A 21921-nucleotide genomic window follows, 5' to 3' on the forward strand; every position below is an offset into this window, starting at 1 on the left:
AACTGTCTACGCAGCCATGAATTTAACAGTGCTTGTATTTTGTCCATTTTCTTCCTCCAGTTTAAAGTTTCACACATCGCTTTGTCGATGCTGAAATAAATGCCCAATACTTCTATACAATCTCTTTTCACTTTAACCGGAATGTTGATTGAAAAATCTCTAAACCTTGTTTTACCCAATAACAAAATTTCCGATTTTTCAACATTGATTTTTGCACCCGTTGCCTCACAATAGAAGTTAACTGTACTAAATGTTTCAAGGACAGAGTTAACATCTGAGACAGTAACTGTTGTGTCATCAGCATGTTGGTATATCAAAGAATTAATATCATTACTGATGTTAATTCCATGAATATCAGGATTGTTTTTTATTATTAAATTCAGTGGCTCTGACACCAACACATATAGCATAGAGCTCATTGGATCCCCCTGCCTAACTCCACGAGTTAAAGTGAAGTATGGTGTCAAATGACCATTGCATTTCACAGAACGCTTTATATCAGTATATAGGATCTTAATCCATGAAATCTCCAAAGTTAAATTTCCTAAGAATTTGAAATAAATATTGGTGCGATACCCTATCAAAGGCTTTTTCTTGATCTATTTTAATGAGATAGGAGTCATCATTATGATTACTGACAACATCAATGACATCTCTAACAGAATGTAGGTTACTGGCTATGTCTCTTCCTGGTATGCAACAAGATTGTTCAGGGGAGACAACTGAAGCCATCACATTTCTCAATCTCAACGACAACACTCTAGAAATGAGCTTAGAGTCTACATTAATTAATGAGATAGGTCTGTAACACTTAATGTCCCTTTTGTCACCTTTCTTTTTATAAAATAAACTAATAATACTCTTTTTCATGGAGCGAGAAAGATTATGCTCTTTGTATATACCATCTACAACTTCTAAAAAGAAGGGACATAAAATATTCCAAAACTTTAAATAAAACTCAACAGTTAGGCCGTCCGGACCCGGTGATTTATTCTTTTTCATTCCTTTGAGTGCTTTTGTAAGCTCACTCTGAGAAATAGGTACGTCACATGATTGTTTTTCTTCTTCAGAAAGTTTTTTCCCAATATTATCAATGAGACTTTGTTGTTTTACGAAATCACATTGCTCAGCAGTAAATAAGGATGAGTAAAATTGCTGAGCAGTATCTAAAATATCCTCTGTATTCCTGGCTATAGTACCATCTTCCTTGTACAGTGATTTTATTGAATTAGCCTGTTGTTTACTTTTTTCAAGGTTCAAAAAGTAAGTGGTGTTTCTATCTGACTCCAGCGTGCACTGAGCTTTTGACCTGAGAATAGCACCCTTGCATTTATTATTCTCATACACCTCTAGTTCACTTTCCAATAATTGTAAATCGGTAGATTTATAGCCAGGAATGGAGGATATTTTATGATATTCAATTCTAAGCTTATTTTGAATTTTATAATAATCAGCTTTTGCTTCCCTGTTTTTCTTAGATGCATAAAATCTGGAAAATGTTTTAAATTTGTATTTTAAGTTATCCCACCATATCAATGGATCTGTTTTAAGTAAAGGGCATTGTTTTGACTCCTCTATTAATGCAATAATTCGTAAGTAGAATGTGAAATCTTCCAGAAGCTGATTATTAAAAATCCATACCCCAGGACCTCTTTCTACTGAAGAAAAGTCCAATCTGAGGGCTACTATACTGTGATCGCTCACAGAGGAATATCTAATGTAACTATTTACAGCACTTGTAATGAGATCTCTTGAAACAATTATCAGATCAATTCTAGATTGTTTCATACTTCCTAACACAGACTGTATTCTGGTAAATTCTTTTTTGTCATAGTTTTTATATCTCCATATATCAACTAGGCTGTTGTCAGAGAGAAAATCGTTTAAAACATTGCTACTTTGAATATTAAACGATATATTGTTGATGCCTTTATCAAGTAAAGGATTTAATATCTCATTAAAATCCCCAGCACAAATTATGTGTTCTTTCTCAATCCATGTTGTCAAATTCTTGAAAAAATCTATTCTCTCTTTACTCTCATTTGGGGCATACACGTTTAATAAAGCAACTGATCTATCTTCAATAGCTAGGGAAGCCTTTATTAATCTTCCTTCTTCATCTTTTCTAAGCAGCTTAACATTTTGCTCAAAACCATCTGAGACTAATATAGCTACACCTCTTCTATTATTTTCTGCATTAGAATATAAAATAGTTCCTGGCCACAAATGTTTATATTTTTCTATATATTCATCCGACCAAAAAGTTTCCTGCAAAAAAGCAATATTGACTTGAGAATTCCTAATTAGTGCAAATACATTTTGCATTTTGGCTATATCCCGGAGTCCATTTACATTCCATGACCATACTGTGACCATTGCAGAAAAGAGAAATAGATGCTTACTAGACAACATTATGGAGTTTCCATAACATTTTCCAACACACCTGATAATTCTCTTCTGTCATTGACCTTTTCTGCTTTCTTTTTCTTTTGTTGGTCTTTTTTACTTTCTCTCACTTTATTTTTCAAGTCATTGTTTTGTAATACCGTCTCTGATAATTTAGGCTGCAGTTTGTGCCTTCTTGCACGTTTACGCGACGCAATTGTCCACTTTGCATATGATACACCGGTTGGTTTTTGAATGTCCTCTTCTCTTGTGTCCAGGCTTTCCTGAAGCAAAGCGTTCTTGTCTGTGGTGTCCTTGTCCTCCTTCTCGCAATCAGAAATATCCTCAGCAAATGGAATTACTTGCGTATTATCTTCCTTCGCCGTTTTTTCAGTTCCTTGTAATTTTGTCTCTTCTTTTTGATTTCTCTTAGTTTCTTCTGTTCCATCTGCATGATTCTCCTTTGACGCGGAAATATGTTCCAGAGGAACCTCATCCCAGGATTTTGTTGGGGTTAACTCCCTCTCCAAATCCGAATCAGAATCGCTAAACCTTTCCTCATCCTCTATATCGGAGAAACAGTTGCAGATTTCAATTGAACGAAAACAGATATGACAACTACATTGCTGATTTTCTTCTGTTTTGCAATTTCTGGCAATGTGTCCACTTCCACTGCATTTATAACATTTGGTGTTAGGACAATCCTTCACCACGTGACCTCCAGAATTGCACTTGAAGCATAACCGTTCTTGGTTATTGTGTATAACTCTAAAATACCTGTATCCATCCAGGGTGTTAAACCCCATTGAATACGGTAATGAGTTACATTCAGGGGGAAATACCACCCTCACATATCTTGTACCATCAAAAATGTGTGTGCCTTTAAGAGTTCTGTGCTTGATGTCACTTTTCATAGTTATTCCTCTCTTACTGAGAACTTTTTCTATTTCTTCATCATCGATGTACGGCGGGAGATGAAGAAATGACACCACTACACTGTCACTCTGAAGCAGTCTGAATGAGATCTTCTGATCTTCTATAACTAGGTCATTTGTTTCAGCAAGAATCCTTGCCTCGGTGCTGTCAGGGACTGTTACATCAAAGCAATCTGTGCCTTTCAACACACATGCCCACACATCAGATACATATTCCAACAAAACATTGCAAAGCGTGCTAGCGGATACTACTCTGTTGTCTCCTACATGAACTTCAATTGTGCAATCCTTCTGATACTTTCTTTTTGAATAGGAGTCCGCCATATTGTCTCCAGTCAGCAAGATGTCAACAATACAGCGACCGTATATAGCACGCACCTAAGTGCTTGCTAACGAGGTAGGTTCACATACAATTACATTGTAAATGTTATCCTACCTTGGGCACCAAATTCAAGTTCAGACGTCCCTTTAAATGACGATCTGTGAGAAAACTTGTCACTCTCTAGTAAATCCGTCCATACACCTCCAATTCAAGGGAGGCAATCCTGGGTGAAAGCCAGGAATCCTAACCACTAGACCACATTGGAAGCTGATATTTTACAGGCAATGTTGAAGGACTGAATGCTGGCTGTATTCCTGCCGTCTTTGTGCACAGAGTTCTTGTGCATGAGAATGACGACCTGACATTAATGAATACATGTATATCAAGTGTGTTAGAGACTTGTTTAAACTGATATATCGTATTGTAGCATGTATTTGCGTCAACTACAAACATCTGTAAAATCCAAAAGAGCGAAATATCAAGTACTGATGTTTACAAAAAGCAAGTGCGTCCCTGGGTGGGCTTGAACCACCAACCTTTCGGTTAACAGCCGAACGCGCTAACCGATTGCGCCACAGAGACGGAACTGACGTGATGGGGCTCACTTTAAGATGTGACTGATGTGGTGGAAGTTATGTGCCCTTGCCGAGGGAAACGTCTGGTGGTGTGTTTCAACAACTGTTGTGTAAGGGGTGGGGTAGTCTTGCGCAATGACACATTGGCTTACCTGATGTATTTATTGGAAGATGTGGACACTGTGATGTACATGAAGATAAATCTAGGACTTTAGATGCATGTTTTTTACTTCTGACTGTACGCATGACATATGTATACTTCTTGATGTGAACTCACTTTCTTGTGAGATGAATTAATTGTTCCAAAGCCAGGAGTTTGTTCCTATGACGTAAAATGCATGCCTTTTACTTTTGACTTTGCACATGACTAATATATACTTCTTGAAATTGAACTCAATTTCTTGTCAGATGGTAAAAGAATTTGTTCCAATGCCGGGAATCGAACCCGGACCGCCTGGGTGAAACCCAGGAATCCTAACCACTAGACCACATTGGAAGCTGATATTTTAAAGGCAATGTTAAAGGACTGAATGCTGGCTGTATTCCTGCCGTCTTTGTGCACAGAGTTCTTGTGCATGAGAATGACGACCTGACATTAATGAATACATGTATATCAAGTGTGTTAGAGACTTGATTAAACTGATATATCGTATTGTAGCATGTATTTGCGTCAACTACAAACATCTGTAAAATCCAAAAGAGCGAAATATCAAGTACTGATGTTTACAAAAAGCAAGTGCGTCCCTGGGTGGGCTTGAACCACCAACCTTTCGGTTAACAGCCGAACGCGCTAACCGATTGCGCCACAGAGACGGAACTGACGTGATGGGGCTCACTTTAAGATGTGACTGATGTGGTGGAAGTTATGTGCCCTTGCCGAGGGAAACGTCTGGTGGTGTGTTTCAACAACTGTTGTGTAAGGGGTGGGATAGTCTTGCGCAATGACACATTGGCTTACCTGATGTATTTATTGGAAGATGTGGACACTGGGATGTACATGAAGATAAATCTGGGACTTTAGATGCATGTATTTTACTTCTGACTGTACGCATGACAAATGTATACTTCTTGATGTGAACTCACTTTCTTGTGAGATGAATTAATTGTTCCAAAGCCAGGAATTTGTTCCTATGACGTAAAATGCATGCCTTTTACTTTTGACTTTGCACATGACTAATATATACTTCTTGAAATTGAACTCAATTTCTTGTCAGATGGTAAAAGAATTTGTTCCAATGCCGGGAATCGAACCCGGGCCGCCTGGGTGAAAGCCAGGAATCCTAACCACTAGACCACATTGGAAGCTGATATTTTAAAGGCAATGTTAAAGGACTGAATGCTGGCTGTATTCCTGCCGTCTTTGTGCACAGAGTTCTTGTGCATGAGAATGACGACCTGACATTAATGAATACATGTATATCAAGTGTGTTAGAGACTTGTTTAAACTGATATATCGTATTGTAGCATGTATTTGCGTCAACTACAAACATCTGTAAAATCCAAAAGAGCGAAATATCAAGTACTGATGTTTACAAAAAGCAAGTGCGTCCCTGGGTGGGCTTGAACCACCAACCTTTCGGTTAACAGCCGAACGCTCTAACCGATTGCGCCACAGAGACGGAACTGACGAGATGGGGCTCACTTTAAGATGTGACTGATGTGGTGGAAGTTATGTGCCCTTGCCGAGGGAAACGTCTGGTGGTGTGTTTCAACAACTGTTGTGTAAGGGGTGGGATAGTCTTGCGCAATGACACATTGGCTTACCTGATGTATTTATTGGAAGATGTGGACACTGGGATGTACATGAAGATAAATCTAGGACTTTAGATGCATGTATTTTACTTCTGACTGTACGCATGACAAATGTATACTTCTTGATGTGAACTCACTTTCTTGTGAGATGAATTAATTGTTCCAAAGCCAGGAATTTGTTCCTATGACGTAAAATGCATGCCTTTTACTTTTGACTTTGCACGTGACTAATATATACTTCTTGACATTGAACTCAATTTCTTGTCAGATGGTAAAAGAATTTGTTCCAATGCCGGGAATCGAACCCGGACCGCCTGGGTGAAAGCCAGGAATCCTAACCACTAGACCACATTGGAAGCTGATATTTTAAAGGCAATGTTAAAGGACTGAATGCTGGCTGTATTCCTGCCGTCTTTGTGCACAGAGTTCTTGTGCATGAGAATGACGACCTGACATTAATGAATACATGTATATCAAGTGTGTTAGAGACTTGATTAAACTGATATATCGTATTGTAGCATGTATTTGCGTCAACTACAAACATCTGTAAAATCCAAAAGAGCGAAATATCAAGTACTGATGTTTACAAAAAGCAAGTGCGTCCCTGGGTGGGCTTGAACCACCAACCTTTCGGTTAACAGCCGAACGCGCTAACCGATTGCGCCACAGAGACGGAACTGACGTGATGGGGCTCACTTTAAGATGTGACTGATGTGGTGGAAGTTATGTGCCCTTGCCGAGGGAAACGTCTGGTGGTGTGTTTCAACAACTGTTGTGTAAGGGGTGGGATAGTCTTGCGCAATGACACATTGGCTTACCTGATGTATTTATTGGAAGATGTGGACACTGTGATGTACATGAAGATAAATCTAGGACTTTAGATGCATGTTTTTTACTTCTGACTGTACGCATGACATATGTATACTTCTTGATGTGAACTCACTTTCTTGTGAGATGAATTAATTGTTCCAAAGCCAGGAATTTGTTCCTATGACGTAAAATGCATGCCTTTTACTTTTGACTTTGCACATGACTAATATATACTTCTTGAAATTGAACTCAATTTCTTGTCAGATGGTAAAAGAATTTGTTCCAATGCCGGGAATCGAACCCGGGCCGCCTGGGTGAAAGCCAGGAATCCTAACCACTAGACCACATTGGAAGCTGATATTTTAAAGGCAATGTTAAAGGACTGAATGCTGGCTGTATTCCTGCCGTCTTTGTGCACAGAGTTCTTGTGCATGAGAATGACGACCTGACATTAATGAATACATGTATATCAAGTGTGTTAGAGACTTGTTTAAACTGATATATCGTATTGTAGCATGTATTTGCGTCAACTACAAACATCTGTAAAATCCAAAAGAGCGAAATATCAAGTACTGATGTTTACAAAAAGCAAGTGCGTCCATGGGTGGGCTTGAACCACCAACCTTTCGGTTAACAGCCGAACGCGCTAACCGATTGCGCCACAGAGACGGAACTGACGAGATGGGGCTCACTTTAAGATGTGACTGATGTGGTGGAAGTTATGTGCCCTTGCCGAGGGAAACGTCTGGTGGTGTGTTTCAACAACTGTTGTGTAAGGGGTGGGATAGTCTTGCGCAATGACACATTGGCTTACCTGATGTATTTATTGGAAGATGTGGACACTGGGATGTACATGAAGATAAATCTAGGACTTTAGATGCATGTATTTTACTTCTGACTGTACGCATGACAAATGTATACTTCTTGATGTGAACTCACTTTCTTGTGAGATGAATTAATTGTTCCAAAGCCAGGAATTTGTTCCTATGACGTAAACTGCATGCCTTTTACTTTTGACTTTGCACGTGACTAATATATACTTCTTGAAATTGAACTCAATTTCTTGTCAGATGGTAAAAGAATTTGTTCCAATGCCGGGAATCGAACCCGGGCCGCCTGGGTGAAAGCCAGGAATCCTAACCACTAGACCACATTGGAAGCTGATATTTTAAAGGCAATGTTGAAGGACTGAATGCTGGCTGTATTCCTGCCGTCTTTGTGCACAGAGTTCTTGTACATGAGAATGACGACCTGACATTAATGAATACATGTATATCAAGTGTGTTAGAGACTTGATTAAACTGATATATCGTATTGTAGCATGTATTTGCGTCAACTACAAACATCTGTAAAATCCAAAAGAGCGAAATATCAAGTACTGATGTTTACAAAAAGCAAGTGCGTCCCTGGGTGGGCTTGAACCACCAACCTTTCGGTTAACAGCCGAACGCGCTAACCGATTGCGCCACAGAGACGGAACTGACGTGATGGGGCTCACTTTAAGATGTGACTGATGTGGTGGAAGTTATGTGCCCTTGCCGAGGGAAACGTCTGGTGGTGTGTTTCAACAACTGTTGTGTAAGGGGTGGGATAGTCTTGCGCAATGACACATTGGCTTACCTGATGTATTTATTGGAAGATGTGGACACTGGGATGTACATGAAGATAAATCTGGGACTTTAGATGCATGTATTTTACTTCTGACTGTACGCATGACAAATGTATACTTCTTGATGTGAACTCACTTTCTTGTGAGATGAATTAATTGTTCCAAAGCCAGGAATTTGTTCCTATGACGTAAAATGCATGCCTTTTACTTTTGACTTTGCACATGACTAATATATACTTCTTGAAATTGAACTCAATTTCTTGTCAGATGGTAAAAGAATTTGTTCCAATGCCGGGAATCGAACCCGGGCCGCCTGGGTGAAAGCCAGGAATCCTAACCACTAGACCACATTGGAAGCTGATATTTTAAAGGCAATGTTAAAGAACTGAATGCTGGCTGTATTCCTGCCGTCTTTGTGCACAGAGTTCTTGTGCATGAGAATGACGACCTGACATTAATGAATACATGTATATCAAGTGTGTTAGAGACTTGTTTAAACTGATATATCGTATTGTAGCATGTATTTGCGTCAACTACAAACATCTGTAAAATCCAAAAGAGCGAAATATCAAGTACTGATGTTTACAAGAAGCAAGTGCGTCCCTGGGTGGGCTTGAACCACCAACCTTTCGGTTAACAGCCGAACGCTCTAACCGATTGCGCCACAGAGACGGAACTGACGAGATGGGGCTCACTTTAAGATGTGACTGATGTGGTGGAAGTTATGTGCCCTTGCCGAGGGAAACGTCTGGTGGTGTGTTTCAACAACTGTTGTGTAAGGGGTGGGATAGTCTTGCGCAATGACACATTGGCTTACCTGATGTATTTATTGGAAGATGTGGACACTGGGATGTACATGAAGATAAATCTAGGACTTTAGATGCATGTATTTTACTTCTGACTGTACGCATGACAAATGTATACTTCTTGATGTGAACTCACTTTCTTGTGAGATGAATTAATTGTTCCAAAGCCAGGAATTTGTTCCTATGACGTAAACTGCATGCCTTTTACTTTTGACTTTGCACGTGACTAATATATACTTCTTGAAATTGAACTCAATTTCTTGTCAGATGGTAAAAGAATTTGTTCCAATGCCGGGAATCGAACCCGGGCCGCCTGGGTGAAAGCCAGGAATCCTAACCACTAGACCACATTGGAAGCTGATATTTTAAAGGCAATGTTGAAGGACTGAATGCTGGCTGTATTCCTGCCGTCTTTGTGCACAGAGTTCTTGTGCATGAGAATGACGACCTGACATTAATGAATACATGTATATCAAGTGTGTTAGAGACTTGATTAAACTGATATATCGTATTGTAGCATGTATTTGCGTCAACTACAAACATCTGTAAAATCCAAAAGAGCGAAATATCAAGTACTGATGTTTACAAAAAGCAAGTGCGTCCCTGGGTGGGCTTGAACCACCAACCTTTCGGTTAACAGCCGAACGCGCTAACCGATTGCGCCACAGAGACGGAACTGACGTGATGGGGCTCACTTTAAGATGTGACTGATGTGGTGGAAGTTATGTGCCCTTGCCGAGGGAAACGTCTGGTGGTGTGTTTCAACAACTGTTGTGTAAGGGGTGGGATAGTCTTGCGCAATGACACATTGGCTTACCTGATGTATTTACTGGAAGATGTGGACACTGGGATGTACATGAAGATAAATCTAGGACTTTAGATGCATGTTTTTTACTTCTGACTGTACGCATGACAAATGTATACTTCTTGATGTGAACTCACTTTCTTGTGAGATGAATTAATTGTTCCAAAGCCAGGAATTTGTTCCTATGACGTAAAATGCATGCCTTTTACTTTTGACTTTGCACATGACTAATATATACTTCTTGAAATTGAACTCAATTTCTTGTCAGATGGTAAAAGAATTTGTTCCAATGCCGGGAATCGAACCCGGGCCGCCTGGGTGAAAGCCAGGAATCCTAACCACTAGACCACATTGGAAGCTGATATTTTAAAGGCAATGTTGAAGGACTGAATGCTGGCTGTATTCCTGCCGTCTTTGTGCACAGAGTTCTTGTGCATGAGAATGACGACCTGACATTAATGAATACATGTATATCAAGTGTGTTAGAGACTTGTTTAAACTGATATATCGTATTGTAGCATGTATTTGCGTCAACTACAAACATCTGTAAAATCCAAAAGAGCGAAATATCAAGTACTGATGTTTACATAAAGCAAGTGCGTCCATGGGTGGGCTTGAACCACCAACCTTTCGGTTAACAGCCGAACGCGCTAACCGATTGCGCCACAGAGACGGAACTGACGAGATGGGGCTCACTTTAAGATGTGACTGATGTGGTGGAAGTTATGTGCCCTTGCCGAGGGAAACGTCTGGTGGTGTGTTTCAACAACTGTTGTGTAAGGGGTGGGATAGTCTTGCGCAATGACACATTGGCTTACCTGATGTATTTATTGGAAGATGTGGACACTGGGATGTACATGAAGATAAATCTGGGACTTTAGATGCATGTATTTTACTTCTGACTGTACGCATGACAAATGTATACTTCTTGATGTGAACTCACTTTCTTGTGAGATGAATTAATTGTTCCAAAGCCAGGAATTTGTTCCTATGACGTAAAATGCATGCCTTTTACTTTTGACTTTGCACATGACTAATATATACTTCTTGAAATTGAACTCAATTTCTTGTCAGATGGTAAAAGAATTTGTTCCAATGCCGGGAATCGAACCCGGGCCGCCTGGGTGAAAGCCAGGAATCCTAACCACTAGACCACATTGGAAGCTGATATTTTAAAGGCAATGTTAAAGAACTGAATGCTGGCTGTATTCCTGCCGTCTTTGTGCACAGAGTTCTTGTGCATGAGAATGACGACCTGACATTAATGAATACATGTATATCAAGTGTGTTAGAGACTTGTTTAAACTGATATATCGTATTGTAGCATGTATTTGCGTCAACTACAAACATCTGTAAAATCCAAAAGAGCGAAATATCAAGTACTGATGTTTACAAAAAGCAAGTGCGTCCCTGGGTGGGCTTGAACCACCAACCTTTCGGTTAACAGCCGAACGCTCTAACCTATTGCGCCACAGAGACGGAACTGACGAGATGGGGCTCACTTTAAGATGTGACTGATGTGGTGGAAGTTATGTGCCCTTGCCGAGGGAAACGTCTGGTGGTGTGTTTCAACAACTGTTGTGTAAGGGGTGGGATAGTCTTGCGCAATGACACATTGGCTTACCTGATGTATTTATTGGAAGATGTGGACACTGGGATGTACATGAAGATAAATCTAGGACTTTAGATGCATGTATTTTACTTCTGACTGTACGCATGACAAATGTATACTTCTTGATGTGAACTCACTTTCTTGTGAGATGAATTAATTGTTCCAAAGCCAGGAATTTGTTCCTATGACGTAAAATGCATGCCTTTTACTTTTGACTTTGCACGTGACTAATATATACTTCTTGAAATTGAACTCAATTTCTTGTCAGATGGTAAAAGAATTTGTTCCAATGCCGGGAATCGAACCCGGGCCGCCTGGGTGAAAGCCAGGAATCCTAACCACTAGACCACATTGGAAGCTGATATTTTAAAGGCAATGTTAAAGGACTGAATGCTGGCTGTATTCCTGCCGTCTTTGTGCACAGAGTTCTTGTGCATGAGAATGACGACCTGACATTAATGAATACATGTATATCAAGTGTGTTAGAGACTTGATTAAACTGATATATCGTATTGTAGCATGTATTTGCGTCAACTACAAACATCTGTAAAATCCAAAAGAGCGAAATATCAAGTACTGATGTTTACAAAAAGCAAGTGCGTCCCTGGGTGGGCTTGAACCACCAACCTTTCGGTTAACAGCCGAACGCGCTAACCGATTGCGCCACAGAGACGGAACTGACGTGATGGGGCTCACTTTAAGATGTGACTGATGTGGTGGAAGTTATGTGCCCTTGCCGAGGGAAACGTCTGGTGGTGTGTTTCAACAACTGTTGTGTAAGGGGTGGGATAGTCTTGCGCAATGACACATTGGCTTACCTGATGTATTTATTGGAAGATGTGGACACTGGGATGTACATGAAGATAAATCTAGGACTTTAGATGCATGTTTTTTACTTCTGACTGTACGCATGACATATGTATACTTCTTGATGTGAACTCACTTTCTTGTGAGATGAATTAATTGTTCCAAAGCCAGGAATTTGTTCCTATGACGTAAAATGCATGCCTTTTACTTTTGACTTTGCACATGACTAATATATACTTCTTGAAATTGAACTCAATTTCTTGTCAGATGGTAAAAGAATTTGTTCCAATGCCGGGAATCGAACCCGGGCCGCCTGGGTGAAAGCCAGGAATCCTAACCACTAGACCACATTGGAAGCTGATATTTTAAAGGCAATGTTAAAGGACTGAATGCTGGCTGTATTCCTGCCGTCTTTGTGCACAGAGTTCTTGTGCATGAGAATGACGACCTGACATTAATGAATACATGTATATCAAGTGTGTTAGAGACTTGTTTAAACTGATATATCGTATTGTAGCATGTATTTGCGTCAACTACAAACATCTGTAAAATCCAAAAGAGCGAAATATCAAGTACTGATGTTTACAAAAAGCAAGTGCGTCCCTGGGTGGGCTTGAACCACCAACCTTTCGGTTAACAGCCGAACGCGCTAACCGATTGCGCCACAGAGACGGAACTGACGAGATCGGGCTCACTTTAAGATGTGACTGATGTGGTGGAAGTTATGTGCCCTTGCCGAGGGAAACGTCTGGTGGTGTGTTTCAACAACTGTTGTGTAAGGGGTGGGATAGTCTTGCGCAATGACACATTGGCTTACCTGATGTATTTATTGGAAGATGTGGACACTGGGATGTACATGAAGATAAATCTAGGACTTTAGATGCATGTTTTTTACTTCTGACTGTACGCATGACATATGTATACTTCTTGATGTGAACTCACTTTCTTGTGAGATGAATTAATTGTTCCAAAGCCAGGAATTTGTTCCTATGACGTAAAATGCATGCCTTTTACTTTTGACTTTGCACATGACTAATATATACTTCTTGAAATTGAACTCAATTTCTTGTCAGATGGTAAAAGAATTTGTTCCAATGCCGGGAATCGAACCCGGGCCGCCTGGGTGAAAGCCAGGAATCCTAACCACTAGACCACATTGGAAGCTGATATTTTAAAGGCAATGTTAAAGGACTGAATGCTGGCTGTATTCCTGCCGTCTTTGTGCACAGAGTTCTTGTGCATGAGAATGACGACCTGACATTAATGAATACATGTATATCAAGTGTGTTAGAGACTTGTTTAAACTGATATATCGTATTGTAGCATGTATTTGCGTCAACTACAAACATCTGTAAAATCCAAAAGAGCGAAATATCAAGTACTGATGTTTACAAAAAGCAAGTGCGTCCCTGGGTGGGCTTGAACCACCAACCTTTCGGTTAACAGCCGAACGCGCTAACCGATTGCGCCACAGAGACGGAACTGACGAGATCGGGCTCACTTTAAGATGTGACTGATGTGGTGGAAGTTATGTGCCCTTGCCGAGGGAAACGTCTGGTGGTGTGTTTCAACAACTGTTGTGTAAGGGGTGGGATAGTCTTGCGCAATGACACATTGGCTTACCTGATGTATTTATTGGAAGATGTGGACACTGGGATGTACATGAAGATAAATCTAGGACTTTAGATGCATGTATTTTACTTCTGACTGTACGCATGACAAATGTATACTTCTTGATGTGAACTCACTTTCTTGTGAGATGAATTAATTGTTCCAAAGCCAGGAATTTGTTCCTATGACGTAAAATGCATGCCTTTTACTTTTGACTTTGCACATGACTAATATATACTTCTTGAAATTGAACTCAATTTCTTGTCAGATGGTAAAAGAATTTGTTCCAATGCCGGGAATCGAACCCGGGCCGCCTGGGTGAAAGCCAGGAATCCTAACCACTAGACCACATTGGAAGCTGATATTTTAAAGGCAATGTTAAAGGACTGAATGCTGGCTGTATTCCTGCCGTCTTTGTGCACAGAGTTCTTGTGCATGAGAATGACGACCTGACATTAATGAATACATGTATATCAAGTGTGTTAGAGACTTGTTTAAACTGATATATCGTATTGTAGCATGTATTTGCGTCAACTACAAACATCTGTAAAATCCAAAAGAGCGAAATATCAAGTACTGATGTTTACAAAAAGCAAGTGCGTCCCTGGGTGGGCTTGAACCACCAACCTTTCGGTTAACAGCCGAACGCGCTAACCGATTGCGCCACAGAGACGGAACTGACGAGATGGGGCTCACTTTAAGATGTGACTGATGTGGTGGAAGTTATGTGCCCTTGCCGAGGGAAACGTCTGGTGGTGTGTTTCAACAACTGTTGTGTAAGGGGTGGGATAGTCTTGCGCAATGACACATTGGCTTACCTGATGTATTTATTGGAAGATGTGGACACTGGGATGTACATGAAGATAAATCTAGGACTTTAGATGCATGTATTTTACTTCTGACTGTACGCATGACAAATGTATACTTCTTGATGTGAACTCACTTTCTTGTGAGATGAATTAATTGTTCCAAAGCCAGGAATTTGTTCCTATGACGTAAAATGCATGCCTTTTACTTTTGACTTTGCACATGACTAATATATACTTCTTGAAATTGAACTCAATTTCTTGTCAGATGGTAAAAGAATTTGTTCCAATGCCGGGAATCGAACCCGGGCCGCCTGGGTGAAAGCCAGGAAACATAACCACTAGACCACATTGGAAGCTGATATTTTAAAGGCAATGTTAAAGGACTGAATGCTGGCTGTATTCCTGCCGTCTTTGTGCACAGAGTTCTTGTGCATGAGAATGACGACCTGACATTAATGAATACATGTATATCAAGTGTGTTAGAGACTTGATTAAACTGATATATCGTATTGTAGCATGTATTTGCGTCAACTACAAACATCTGTAAAATCCAAAAGAGCGAAATATCAAGTACTGATGTTTACAAAAAGCAAGTGCGTCCCTGGGTGGGCTTGAACCACCAACCTTTCGGTTAACAGCCGAACGCGCTAACCGATTGCGCCACAGAGACGGAACTGACGTGATGGGGCTCACTTTAAGATGTGACTGATGTGGTGGAAGTTATGTGCCCTTGCCGAGGGAAACGTCTGGTGGTGTGTTTCAACAACTGTTGTGTAAGGGGTGGGATAGTCTTGCGCAATGACACATTGGCTTACCTGATGTATTTATTGGAAGATGTGGACACTGGGATGTACATGAAGATAAATCTAGGACTTTAGATGCATGTTTTTTACTTCTGACTGTACACATGACATATGTATACTTCTTGATGTGAACTCACTTTCTTGTGAGATGAATTAATTGTTCCAAAGCCAGGAATTTGTTCCTATGACGTAAAATGCATGCCTTTTACTTTTGACTTTGCACATGACTAATATATACTTCTTGAAATTGAACTCAATTTCTTGTCAGATGGTAAAAGAATTTGTTCCAATGCCGGGAATCGAACCCGGGCCGCCTGGGTGAAAGCCAGGAATCCTAACCACTAGACCACATTGGAAGCTGATATTTTAAAGGCAATGTTAAAGGACTGAATGCTGGCTGTATTCCTGCCGTCTTTGTGCACAGAGTTCTTGTGCATGAGAATGACGACCTGACATTAATGAATACATGTATATCAAGTGTGTTAGAGACTTGTTTAAACTGATATATCGTATTGTAGCATGTATTTGCGTCAACTACAAACATCTGTAAAATCCAAAAGAGCGAAATATCAAGTACTGATGTTTACAAAAAGCAAGTGCGTCCCTGGGTGGGCTTGAACCACCAACCTTTCGGTTAACAGCCGAACGCGCTAACCGATTGCGCCACAGAGACGGAACTGACGTGATGGGGCTCACTTTAAGATGTGACTGATGTGGTGGAAGTTATGTGCCCTTGCCGAGGGAAACGTCTGGTGGTGTGTTTCAACAACTGTTGTGTAAGGGGTGGGATAGTCTTGCGCAATGACACATTGGCTTACCTGATGTATTTATTGGAAGATGTGGACACTGGGATGTACATGAAGATAAATCTAGGACTTTAGATGCATGTTTTTTACTTCTGACTGTACACATGACATATGTATACTTCTTGATGTGAACTCACTTTCTTGTGAGATGAATTAATTGTTCCAAAGCCAGGAATTTGTTCCTATGACGTAAAATGCATGCCTTTTACTTTTGACTTTGCACATGACTAATATATACTTCTTGAAATTGAACTCAATTTCTTGTCAGATGGTAAAAGAATTTGTTCCAATGCCGGGAATCGAACCCGGGCCGCCTGGGTGAAAGCCAGGAATCCTAACCACTAGACCACATTGGAAGCTGATATTTTAAAGGCAATGTTAAAGGACTGAATGCTGGCTGTATTCCTGCCGTCTTTGTGCACAGAGTTCTTGTGCATGAGAATGACGACCTGACATTAATGAATACATGTATATCAAGTGTGTTAGAGACTTGTTTAAACTGATATATCGTATTGTAGCATGTATTTGCGTCAACTACAAACATCTGTAAAATCCAAAAGAGCGAAATATCAAGTACTGATGTTTACAAAAAGCAAGTGCGTCCCTGGGTGGGCTTGAACCACCAACCTTTCGGTTAACAGCCGAACGCGCTAACCGATTGCGCCACAGAGACGGAACTGACGAGATCGGGCTCACTTTAAGATGTGACTGATGTGGTGGAAGTTATGTGCCCTTGCCGAGGGAAACGTCTGGTGGTGTGTTTCAACAACTGTTGTGTAAGGGGTGGGATAGTCTTGCGCAATGACACATTGGCTTACCTGATGTATTTATTGGAAGATGTGGACACTGGGATGTACATGAAGATAAATCTAGGACTTTAGATGCATGTATTTTACTTCTGACTGTACGCATGACAAATGTATACTTCTTGATGTGAACTCACTTTCTTGTGAGATGAATTAATTGTTCCAAAGCCAGGAATTTGTTCCTATGACGTAAAATGCATGCCTTTTACTTTTGACTTTGCACATGACTAATATATACTTCTTGAAATTGAACTCAATTTCTTGTCAGATGGTAAAAGAATTTGTTCCAATGCCGGGAATCGAACCCGGGCCGCCTGGGTGAAAGCCAGGAATCCTAACCACTAGACCACATTGGAAGCTGATATTTTAAAGGCAATGTTAAAGGACTGAATGCTGGCTGTATTCCTGCCGTCTTTGTGCACAGAGTTCTTGTGCATGAGAATGACGACCTGACATTAATGAATACATGTATATCAAGTGTGTTAGAGACTTGTTTAAACTGATATATCGTATTGTAGCATGTATTTGCGTCAACTACAAACATCTGTAAAATCCAAAAGAGCGAAATATCAAGTACTGATGTTTACAAAAAGCAAGTGCGTCCCTGGGTGGGCTTGAACCACCAACCTTTCGGTTAACAGCCGAACGCGCTAACCGATTGCGCCACAGAGACGGAACTGACGAGATGGGGCTCACTTTAAGATGTGACTGATGTGGTGGAAGTTATGTGCCCTTGCCGAGGGAAACATCTGGTGGTGTGTTTCAACAGGGATACTCTATAACAGGGATTGGTCACTCGCTAGCTTTCCTTACCATTTGTACTAATTAACGTGTGCCTCGTCATGCTCCACTGCACACGTCGACTTGGTTTGTTCTCAGCGCAAATCGGCTGCGCTTAACAGTATTTCAACCAGTTTACTGTCGGAAACTATCGGCATCTCCCGGAGTAATACTCGGTAAATTGGAGTAGGCTCCCCTGAATGTTGTCACAACAAGCTGGTTACACTTCCTGTCGCCGAATGATGCATGTGTGGATTAATGAGAGGACTTGAGAATGTGTTTACACATTGCCTTGTTCAAAGACTCTCTGTTTATGTGACAATTTTGATACAGCGTTCGAAACGATCACCAGCCCAGAGGCCCAGCGTCGGTTGTTAATGTATCAGGCCAACAGTTTCAGTTATCTGCAGGCCCATGTGGTCTTCTGTCAATTAGATCTCATTTCATTTCAACTAGCATCTTGCCCATATTTTGTATTAATGTTCAGGAATTATCTTTGATCCCTCATGTTAGGATAACTTCCAGTTTCACTTCATAGTATTATATATTCAGTGCCGCATAGGAATGTCAGCAGTCTATAACTAATGTAAACTTCTCTGTGCTCCATACACTTCACTAATGGATTTTGTAGGGACTGTGAAACTCTCTACAATGAAGACTATTTTGTTTTTATTGGTTTGATTTCAACAAAATGGGTATGCAGACTTTAAAGACTGCAAGTGGCAGCAAGCCCTGATGGCCAAATGGCAAACTAAAGGTTATTATGTTATTATATGTATTTGAAATGACCTGTTACACAATTAAAATGTCTCATTATGTTTCAGTGGTTTTCTGTTTGTGTGGAATGCTTAGGCTGCATAAAAATATGTTTCTCAGGCACATTCTTTTCAAAAGTGACGAGTAAGACTTTGATTTTTAATTTTTGATAGAAAAAATGTGACGAGGGAGGAACACATTTTTATTTCTTTTTCCTTCAGGAATACAGTTTGGAAAGTTAAGCACATGTTAATGAGTTGTAGATTCAGTCACTCTCATTCTTACAGACACTCAGTCTATAATGGACAAATGGACGGTCGTGGCAAAGTCGAAATTATTTTTTTTAAGAGGGCAGTTAATGAAGATGACCAGATGTCTTCCTGCATGTGCGCAATTGCATGGATACTGACAGAATGTCAACTGACACAGTCACTCCCCCCTAAAAAAACAGAAAGTTTAAAACCATCACAAAGCGTTAAAAAGTCCTTTGCAGTTTTGTCAAATATCAACAATAGTTTCAGAACTAAAACATTCAAGCATCAAAGGCATCTATGGCAGATTAGAACAGATCAGATATGTCATACCTCACACTTTCACCAGATAGAATATTCCCCTCAATACTTAGAGGTGTATTTGAAAGAAATGAATTTTAGGACGACTAAACACATTCAAACATTGGCTTGTAGTAATGAGTGATCAGATCAGATCAACGATATGTCATATTTTTCACACACATGAAATACTTGTGAATGTATACACCCTACCAATTATTTTTTTAATTCATAAAATCATCACTATTACTTCCAAACACCTCTCACCAGATGGAACTTTTTTCCCTAACAGAAATTAAAGGTGTGTGTGAAAGAAGTTTTTTGAGCAATAACTAGAAACACTCAAAAAATGCTGTGTAGTATTTCAATGGCGGATCAGAACAGATCAGCGAGATGACACGTTTTTCACACACCTCAAATACATCCTAACAATATGTTTAGATTATCAAATTATAAATATTACCTGAAAACACCTTTCGGGTCATAGTATATTCCCCTCATAAATATTTAAGGTGCATGTGAAAGAGGTTTTGGAGCAATAACTAGAAACACTCAAAGTTACACTATTTCAATGGCGGATCAGAACAGATCCGCGAGATGGCACATTTTTCAACACCTCAAAAACACCCTACCGATTTTTTTTAAATTATAAAATTAGCACTATTACTTCCAAACACCTTTCACTAGATGGTATGTTCCCCTAATGGAAATTAAAGGTGTATGTGAATGAAGTTTTTGAAGCTGAAACAAAAGCACTCAAACAACGCCGTGGAATATTTCAATGGCGGATCGGATCAGGTCGGCGAGATGGCACATATTACACACACCTCAAGTACGTCCTAACAATTTATTTTAGATTATGAAACTATCACTATTACCAGCAAACACCTTTCGCCTGATGGTAAATTCCCCTCATAAAAATTAAAGGTGTATGTGAAAGACGGTGTTGAGCAATATCTAGACAAACTTCAAACAACGGCGTGTAGTATTTCAATGGCGCATCAGATCAGATCGGCGATCTGCCACATTTTTCACACCCCCAATTAAACCCCAACATGTTTTTAAGTCACAAAACTATCACTATTGCTTGCAGATACCTTTCAACTAAAGGTATAACTTCCTGCTAAAACATAAAGGAATGTGTGAAAGAAGCTTTTATTGACGAAACTCAGTCAATCTTCGCCGTGTACCGATAATTGAAGCCAGAGAGTTACAAGATGCCGACTTGAAACTTTACTACAAACATATTTTCTTATGCTGACACTAATTACAAATATGTAACTAGAACTGAAGTAACAGAACAGGTGACTTATGTTCTACGTGTAGGATCCGAGTTGTCACAACACTCAGCGAATGTAATCAGCTGTTGAAAATGAACCGAGCTCAATCTTTAATACTAAGCTGCCGCCATATTGTCTCCACTGGTCACGTGACAAAGCGAGACATACGTTCAGCGGTTTTTCGAGGAGTTTCCACTCCCCTCTCTATATAGGCTCCCTGGTTTCAACAACTGTTGTGTAAGGGGTGGGATAGTCTTGCGCAATGACACATTGGCTTACCTGATGTATTTATTGGAAGATGTGGACACTGGGATGTACATGAAGATAAATCGAGGACTTTAGATGCATGTTTTTTACTTCTGACTGTACGCATGACATATGTATACTTCTTGATGTGAACTCACTTTCTTGTGAGATGAATTAATTGTTCCAAAGCCAGGAATTTGTTCCTATCACGAAAAATGCATGCCTTTTACTTTTGACTTTGCACGTGACTAATATATACTTCTTGAAATTGAACTCAATTTCTTGTCAGATGGTAAAAGAATTTGTTCCAATGCCGGGAATCGAACCCGGGCCGCCTGGGTGAAAGCCAGGAATCCTAACCACTAGACCACATTGGAAGCTGATATCTTACAGGCAATGGTAAAGGACTGAATGCTGGCTGTATTCCTGCCGTCTTTGTGCACAGAGTTCTTGTGCATGAGAATGACGACCTGACATTAATGAATACATGTATATCAAGTGTGTTAGAGACTTGTTTAAACTGATATATCGTATTGTAGCATGTATTTGCGTCAACTACAAACATCTGTAAAATCCAAAAGAGCGAAATATCAAGTACTGATGTTTACAAAAAGCAAGTGCGTCCCTGGGTGGGCTTGAACCACCAACCTTTCGGTTAACAGCCGAACGCGCTAACCGATTGCGCCACAGAGACGGAACTGACGAGATCGGGCTCACTTTAAGATGTGACTGATGTGGTGGAAGTTATGTGCCCTTGCCGAGGGAAACGTCTGGTGGTGTGTTTCAACAACTGTTGTGTAAGGGGTGGGATAGTCTTGCGCAATGACACATTGGCTTACCTGATGTATTTATTGGAAGATGTGGACACTGGGATGTACATGAAGATAAATCTAGGACTTTAGATGCATGTTTTTTACTTCTGACTGTACGCATGACAAATGTATACTTCTTGATGTGAACTCACTTTCTTGTGAGATGAATTAATTGTTCCAAAGCCAGGAATTTGTTCCTATCACGAAAAATGCATGCCTTTTACTTTTGACTTTGCACGTGAC

General features: G+C 40.2%; 15 non-coding genes across 15 annotated transcripts; all 15 read right to left on the reverse strand.

The window, feature by feature from the left end:
• Positions 1 to 5447: 5447 nt before the first annotated feature.
• Trnae-uuc (transfer RNA glutamic acid (anticodon UUC)) lies at positions 5448 to 5519 on the reverse strand. The gene has a single exon. It is a non-coding gene; the product is annotated as a tRNA-Glu (tRNA).
• A 1540-nt stretch (positions 5520 to 7059) lies between these two features.
• Positions 7060 to 7131, reverse strand: Trnae-uuc (transfer RNA glutamic acid (anticodon UUC)). The gene has a single exon. It is a non-coding gene; the product is annotated as a tRNA-Glu (tRNA).
• Positions 7132 to 7865: 734 nt separating this feature from the next.
• Trnae-uuc (transfer RNA glutamic acid (anticodon UUC)) lies at positions 7866 to 7937 on the reverse strand. The gene has a single exon. It is a non-coding gene; the product is annotated as a tRNA-Glu (tRNA).
• A 734-nt stretch (positions 7938 to 8671) lies between these two features.
• Trnae-uuc (transfer RNA glutamic acid (anticodon UUC)) lies at positions 8672 to 8743 on the reverse strand. Its single transcript has one exon. It is a non-coding gene; the product is annotated as a tRNA-Glu (tRNA).
• Positions 8744 to 9477: 734 nt separating this feature from the next.
• Positions 9478 to 9549, reverse strand: Trnae-uuc (transfer RNA glutamic acid (anticodon UUC)). Its single transcript has one exon. It is a non-coding gene; the product is annotated as a tRNA-Glu (tRNA).
• A 734-nt stretch (positions 9550 to 10283) lies between these two features.
• On the reverse strand, positions 10284 to 10355 carry Trnae-uuc (transfer RNA glutamic acid (anticodon UUC)). The gene has a single exon. It is a non-coding gene; the product is annotated as a tRNA-Glu (tRNA).
• A 734-nt stretch (positions 10356 to 11089) lies between these two features.
• Positions 11090 to 11161, reverse strand: Trnae-uuc (transfer RNA glutamic acid (anticodon UUC)). Its single transcript has one exon. It is a non-coding gene; the product is annotated as a tRNA-Glu (tRNA).
• A 734-nt stretch (positions 11162 to 11895) lies between these two features.
• On the reverse strand, positions 11896 to 11967 carry Trnae-uuc (transfer RNA glutamic acid (anticodon UUC)). Its single transcript has one exon. It is a non-coding gene; the product is annotated as a tRNA-Glu (tRNA).
• Positions 11968 to 12701: 734 nt separating this feature from the next.
• Trnae-uuc (transfer RNA glutamic acid (anticodon UUC)) lies at positions 12702 to 12773 on the reverse strand. The gene has a single exon. It is a non-coding gene; the product is annotated as a tRNA-Glu (tRNA).
• Positions 12774 to 13507: 734 nt separating this feature from the next.
• On the reverse strand, positions 13508 to 13579 carry Trnae-uuc (transfer RNA glutamic acid (anticodon UUC)). Its single transcript has one exon. It is a non-coding gene; the product is annotated as a tRNA-Glu (tRNA).
• Positions 13580 to 14313: 734 nt separating this feature from the next.
• On the reverse strand, positions 14314 to 14385 carry Trnae-uuc (transfer RNA glutamic acid (anticodon UUC)). Its single transcript has one exon. It is a non-coding gene; the product is annotated as a tRNA-Glu (tRNA).
• Positions 14386 to 15925: 1540 nt separating this feature from the next.
• Trnae-uuc (transfer RNA glutamic acid (anticodon UUC)) lies at positions 15926 to 15997 on the reverse strand. Its single transcript has one exon. It is a non-coding gene; the product is annotated as a tRNA-Glu (tRNA).
• Positions 15998 to 16731: 734 nt separating this feature from the next.
• Trnae-uuc (transfer RNA glutamic acid (anticodon UUC)) lies at positions 16732 to 16803 on the reverse strand. Its single transcript has one exon. It is a non-coding gene; the product is annotated as a tRNA-Glu (tRNA).
• Positions 16804 to 17537: 734 nt separating this feature from the next.
• Trnae-uuc (transfer RNA glutamic acid (anticodon UUC)) lies at positions 17538 to 17609 on the reverse strand. Its single transcript has one exon. It is a non-coding gene; the product is annotated as a tRNA-Glu (tRNA).
• A 3562-nt stretch (positions 17610 to 21171) lies between these two features.
• Trnae-uuc (transfer RNA glutamic acid (anticodon UUC)) lies at positions 21172 to 21243 on the reverse strand. Its single transcript has one exon. It is a non-coding gene; the product is annotated as a tRNA-Glu (tRNA).
• Between the last annotated feature and the right edge of the window lie 678 nt (positions 21244 to 21921).

Source organism: Haliotis asinina, chromosome 3, assembly GCF_037392515.1.
Source record: "Haliotis asinina isolate JCU_RB_2024 chromosome 3, JCU_Hal_asi_v2, whole genome shotgun sequence".
Taxonomy (NCBI): Eukaryota; Metazoa; Mollusca; class Gastropoda; order Lepetellida; family Haliotidae; genus Haliotis; species Haliotis asinina.